Raw genomic sequence first — 6,344 nt, 5'->3', positions numbered from 1 at the left:
AAAAATTACTTACCACTTGTGTTATTTGTTTTGCATGAATTTACACTTATTTTTTAAAATGTCTCTAATTTTATTCCAGAAATAGTAGGGAGTTTATAGTTCAGTGCAAAAACTGTTCTCTTATTTTCTGTTCAGGTCATAGCCTGTCCTTGGTTTCACTGCAATATTTTTGCAATAAAATATATTGCCGTGTATAAAGCTCTGTTGAGAATTGATCCACGGACCTTTTGATTCTGGCTGAATTTCCTTATCACAGCACGACAGCCAGCCAGGAGGTCTCCTATTAATCTGGACCTTTGTAATGGTTTTTCTGCTTGCTGATCCTGGAACTCCTATTGGCCACTGGCAGTAAACCACATTATTCTGTTTCCTGTGCAAACTAGGATGTGTTACTTGTCCTTGCTGAAACATTCTATTCTATTCTTGCACGTATCTCCTCTCACCTCCTGGCCTGTCTTACTAAAATCTTTTTCTACTCAAATGGGATTCTGTTTCAAGGTAGGGTGCGGTTATACCTTCAGACAGTATCTTTGGGGTTGCTTCTTTTTCTACAAGGTTCCGTTTCAGACCAGTGATCCCGAACCAGTGGCTCGTGAGCTACATTTTACTCACCAACCTCTTGGATGTTGCTCTCTGGCCTTAAAGTTGGTGCTTATTTTTGAATTCCTGGCTTGGCGGCAAGTTGGAGGCAAGTTTTGGTTGCATAAATACCAGGTGCACTGTCAAACAGAGCCTCCTGTAGGCTGTTAGTCCACATATGGGATACCCAGGAACTTTTTTCATGCTTGTATTGTTCCTCAATTCTTCCTGAACTCATTTGTGTTTCCTGCAATTGATTACTTTTGGCTGCTCCTGATCCTGTTTAAAAAAAAAAATACATGAAAAATTCCCCACGTTTTAGGCGATGAGATTTCTATTTTTTGCAAAAACCAGTTAAGCTGGCCACAGACACAAAGATCCGATCATAAGAATCAATGTACGATCGGACTTTCCCATCTCCCGACCTGCCACTAACCATTCAGATCAAAGTTTTACCATTCCGACCAAGAAAGTAGTTAAAGAACAGATCAGCCGATGTTCTGCCCCTGACAGCAATCGTATGATCGTACTATTGGCAATACACGCAGATATTATCGGGAGCCGTCAGAGATTTTCTAACCTGTCCGATCGACCGATCTCTACCAGACGAAAAATGTCGGGATTCTCCACATACGTTCTGAAAATTCATCGATTCGTACGATGAGATCTTTGAGTCTATGGCCAGCTTTAGTGGGGAAAAATGCACTTTGTAAATTCTAAAAAGAATCGGAAACAAACAAAAACGACTAAAGAAGCCATGAGCGAGTTTAGGAAAACACAAATGTTCTGCAATAGTTTTTCCCCAACAATAGTCCTCAAGGCACAATAAATCAGCCACTAAGGTTCCCATTATAAATATATACAATATAAACATATACATTTAAAAAATTGTAGGAACGGTGCTGGACACTCAACCATAATTTATTTGATCTGTTCAGTAGTTGTAGTCCCTTGCCAACAACTACTGCATAAACTATAATAAATGTTGGCTAAGCATATGACATAGTTGTGAATAGTGATGGGCAAATTTATTCGCCAGGCGCGAATTCGCGCGTTTCGCTGCCAGCGAATAAATTCGCGAAACGCCTGCGAAAATTCGCGGCAAAAATTTGCCGGCGTCAAAAAATATTTTTTCTAAAAAACAGACGCCGGCGCCAAAAATGGGCACCGGCGTCAAGAACGAGACGCCGTTTTGCAAATTTTTCGCCCATCACTAGTTGTGAATTGATTTTGAGCATCATGTTCAAATCAGATTTACATAGGTAAAAAAACTGGAAAAAAAAAGAAAACACCTAATTGCACTTTAATGGCTATATCTGTACACACAGTTGTACACGGACCACAGGAACCGCACACAGTAAAAAGGAGCTGGAATTATTGTACATAAAGATATTATTAATATCCAGACAATGGGATGAATTGTTATGTTGCTGAAAAAAAAAAAACCTTATTTTTCTTGACACATATTTTAACGGGTTGCTTGTGGAAAAATCTAGTTCCCCAATGGCATCATCACTGTGAACCTAATCCTGGAATACTGTGTTAGCAGTGAAATGTGATTTGCTTTTCAATCTCCTTGTTTTTAGCAAGATGCCCAGGATTATGAAATATTAATATTGCACCTCTAGCCTAAATAAAGATTCTCAAAGAAACGGAGGCACAAGCAGCAGAAAGCTTTTGAGACTTATTTCGCCTGGTGCCAAGTTAATAATAATTTCCTCATCTTAACCTTTTCAGAACTTGGGTTTAAGGCTATTCCTGTTATTAAGGCTATGTCAGTTGACAGTGGTAAAACATATTAATATGCAGCCATGAGGCCTAACCTAGAATGATTCATTCTTTCTTTGGCAAATAAAGATGGAAAACTGATAAGCGTTTTGTAACATTCAACAGAAGTTTTTGTCAAGCACAAATTTCACAGGAGATATTTCAGTGGGTTCGAAAACGAAAAAGTTCAGGCTATGAAATAGAACTTTCATGATTATCTTTAAACTATTCAAAAACTATAAGCATCATATTTTAAAATACCAGTTATAGTACAGAAACTTGTTTGTAAATTATAAAAGGAACCCCTCTCTTTCCTTTCTACTAGAGCTATTTATTTGTTATATATATATATATATATATATATATATATATATATATATATATATATATATATATATATATATATATATATATATATATATATATATATATATATATATATATATATATATATATATATATATATATGATGAGTTGAGTCACGAGAGGGGGTGGATATGATATATAAGTAATAGATATTCCAGTGGGCACCTCAGCGGACAGTATCGATTAAACAGCTTAGAGGGCAGTATCGATTAAACAGCACCCAGGTCGTTAACTACTGCATACCTTGGACGATGGAGTTTACATACAGCTTAGAGATAGTGTGAAGACCAATTATTAAGGGGGTACATACTGTATGGCTAATTTTGCAGCATTTGGGAGTAACAAGGGATGTATTAGGAAGCGTTTCAGTCCGGACTTTAGACATCCTCAAAGAATGTTATGTCAGTATAAATAGTTGGCATATTGTTACAAAATAGTTACATGGGAACAGTGTCCGGATATATTGGTTTTTAACATGTTTTAACATTGTATTTAAATAATATATACTGTTAGATTTAACTTTAATGCATACCTTATAATTAAGAGCAATGGATCTGTGATTTGTTAGCATAAATGGAGTCCCTCTGGTTCGGACGAGGAATAAACATCAGAGCTGCCATTGTTTCCCGCCAGATTGTGTGTATATAAGGCATGTTTTTTGTAAAATGAACACTCAAGAGAAAGGCCTCGGAGAGGCCGAAACGTTAGTCATCTGTTCTAATAAATATTTTTAACTTTTTTTAAGACCTGTGAGTGCGGATTCCTTTGGAGTGTTGTGGATAAAATTATTGTTTCTGCACCCAGGCATACAAAAATCATTTTTCGTGAGTGCTGACACCATGGTGGAATATATATATATATATATATATATATATATATATATATATATATATATATATATATATATATATATATATATATATATATATATATATATATATATATATATATATATATATATATATATAAATCCGTCACCATCCACACACAAAAGTGTGTAGTTAAATGCTTCCAGGTGCTATGCTGCAGTTGAAGTATTGAACTCCAGTCTTGATTTATTAAACAAATGACTAAATCCACATTGACGTTTTGGTTATGGTCTAAAACCTTTTTCAATATTCACTGCCATGTAACCCAATTTAAAAACATCACCTCACCCCATTAGTGACATCATTAACACACCCACACTGATCAAAAACCATGGTCCTAAAAGTAACCAGATTTAAACATTAAAGGACAGGTGTCCTACTAACACAGCAAAATATTAAAGGGTAAATATACTACTAAGAAATCAAAAGAAGTTATCAGTCGGTTTAATCTAGCGCAGCTCCAAGAAACAATGAATAGTATTTATTCAAGCCCATTGGTGAAAGTGTACCCAATGTCTTAAACCAAAAAGTTTCTTGTTTTAGTAAGAGTCGAGATTGATCACCTCCCTGCTTAGGCATAAAAAAAGTTTATTTCAACGTTTCAGCTCCTGAAGACGGCTCGAGTAGAGGAGCTGAAACATTGAAATAAACTTTTTGTGTTTATATGAAGTCCTTGGAGTGCGGTTTGTGACCAATGAGATTATATATATATGTATATATAAAAATCACTCTTTAGGTGGTAGCAGCAGCTCCTTTCACACAGATATGAGACAGTACACTGGGTTTCCACCTGATATTTGCATGTGAATTTATTTATAACACAGCAACTTAAACATAAAATGAACGTTCATAACCTCTGAGGTTACAGTAAACCAAAATAGTTACAGCCTTGCTGGTGAATAAAAATGTCCTTTCCAAAGGACCCACAGCCCCACTTGGGCAGGTTAAATCCAATAAGCAAATGAAAGTTTCACTCACAGTCCTTTTGGAGTTTCCCTGTTGTTTCGTTCTGAAGCAGGTGCAGCTCAATCCCAAGCACTTTAGGGCAGCAGCTTGTAGCCAGTCCTTGATACCAGGGAACTTGCCTCCATGTGAAAAAATCTTAAATGTCCAGCAATAATCCTTATGCGAAATAACATTTGGTTACATGCAGTTTAACTGAAATTTCCAAAAACAGCCGTAGTGGCTTTCCTTTCTCTCTCAGAACAGGGCAGAGAGCAGCCTTAATTGAGCCACACCTTTTAACTCCAGGTAAAGCTAATCATCCCTCAATGCTGATCAGACCCTCAATTTTACAGCCCTCTGTGCTGCTTCATATACAGGTATGGGATTCTGTTATCCAGAATGCTTGGGGTATTCTGGATAAGGTATCTTTCCGTTATTTGGATCTTCATGTCTTACTACAAAAAAATCATGTAAACATTAAATAAACCCAATAGGTCGGTTTTGCTTACAATAAGGATTAATTATATCTTAGTTGGGATCAAGTAAAAGCTACGGTTTTTACAGAGAAAAAGGAAATCATTTTTAAAATATTTGTATTATTCGGATAATATGGAGTCTATAGTGAATAATGTACCCAGGCCCGGATTTGCGCATAGGCCCGGGCCTAGGGCGGCAAAAAAATAGGGGCGGCATGCCGCCCAGCCGCATTATGGGGACGCGTGCGTCCCCATTCAACTACAGCAGCTGCGCCGGCGTTTTTTCGCCGGCGCGCTGGGAAGGGGAGGTGAGGTGGGCGCTAGGACCGCGCGGCCGTCTGGTCGGACCGCGCGGCCTAGGGGCGCCCCTCATTGAAATCCGGCGCTGAATGTACCCCCTTTATATTGTAAAATATAAGGATATTAGAGGTGTCCAAGCAGTCCCTAGACCATATAAGGGCACAAGGCTGAAGGCTGTGTGCTTTCATACAGGTCATTGATTCCAAATACCCTTATATTTTAGAACTGGGGATACATTATTTATTGTAAGATTCAGATTCATTCACAAGATTCACTAAATCAAGTGGCAGAAATTACATCACTAAGCTCTAATTATAGCCACAAACAATGTTTAAATTAAGGATATAATTTACAGGATATTCATGGCTCTTGTGCATTAGATATATCATTTATATTTTTTACCAAAATATAAATTTCATAAAAGGTAATCATTGTAGCCAACCAAAAGACATTTTATTGGTTCGCCAACTAAACGGCTTTTTTATGTTTCCTTGTTCTTTTGTAAGGAATGGAAAAGACAGTTACTGCAAATTATAAAAAGAAAAGCATTTCCCACTTCACTACTCCACAGTAACATATAAAATGATTTTTACAGGTCCAGAGTGTGCCTATTGATGTGACTTGTGCTACATTTGGAAACGAGGGATATCAAGGGTAAAAATCAAATGTAAAATATTGATTCAGAAATTGCAAATGTAGAAAAAGTCATGATGGTCATGTTTACAACAATCAATGACTATGCCATACATCTGAGAATAAGCCATGTATCTTTTTAAGCAAACACAATATGCCTGTTCATTGTATTTTGCACTGTTTAATTGCTAATATTATTATTATTGTGTAGCGGTAAAAGTTGGTGATGTCATCAGCGTAGGGGCCACTTAATTCTTCTCCATTTATAGCCGTCAAGATATAAATGAATATTGATTTGCATGAATCCTTTGGCTCAGCTTTAATGAACATGCTGCTCTGTACGATCACATAGATTACAGATAAAGCTATAACATACATCAAAGAATACACGCACATACTCATTACCAGT

The 6,344-nt window shown here is 36.7% G+C and overlaps 1 long non-coding RNA gene across 1 annotated transcript; it reads right to left on the bottom strand.

Annotated features, from left to right (window-relative positions):
* Positions 1-781: 781 nt before the first annotated feature.
* On the bottom strand, positions 782-4,852 carry LOC108714083. The gene is made up of 2 exons (XR_001935297.2): positions 4,560-4,852; positions 782-858 (listed from the first exon to the last, which is right to left on the bottom strand). It is a non-coding gene; the product is annotated as an uncharacterized LOC108714083 (long non-coding RNA).
* Between the last annotated feature and the right edge of the window lie 1,492 nt (positions 4,853-6,344).

This window comes from Xenopus laevis, chromosome 4L (assembly GCF_017654675.1).
Source record: "Xenopus laevis strain J_2021 chromosome 4L, Xenopus_laevis_v10.1, whole genome shotgun sequence".
NCBI classification, from domain to species: domain Eukaryota; kingdom Metazoa; phylum Chordata; class Amphibia; order Anura; family Pipidae; genus Xenopus; species Xenopus laevis.
Note: the sequence above shows the minus strand (reverse complement) of the source record. Positions and strands in the feature narration are given on the sequence as shown.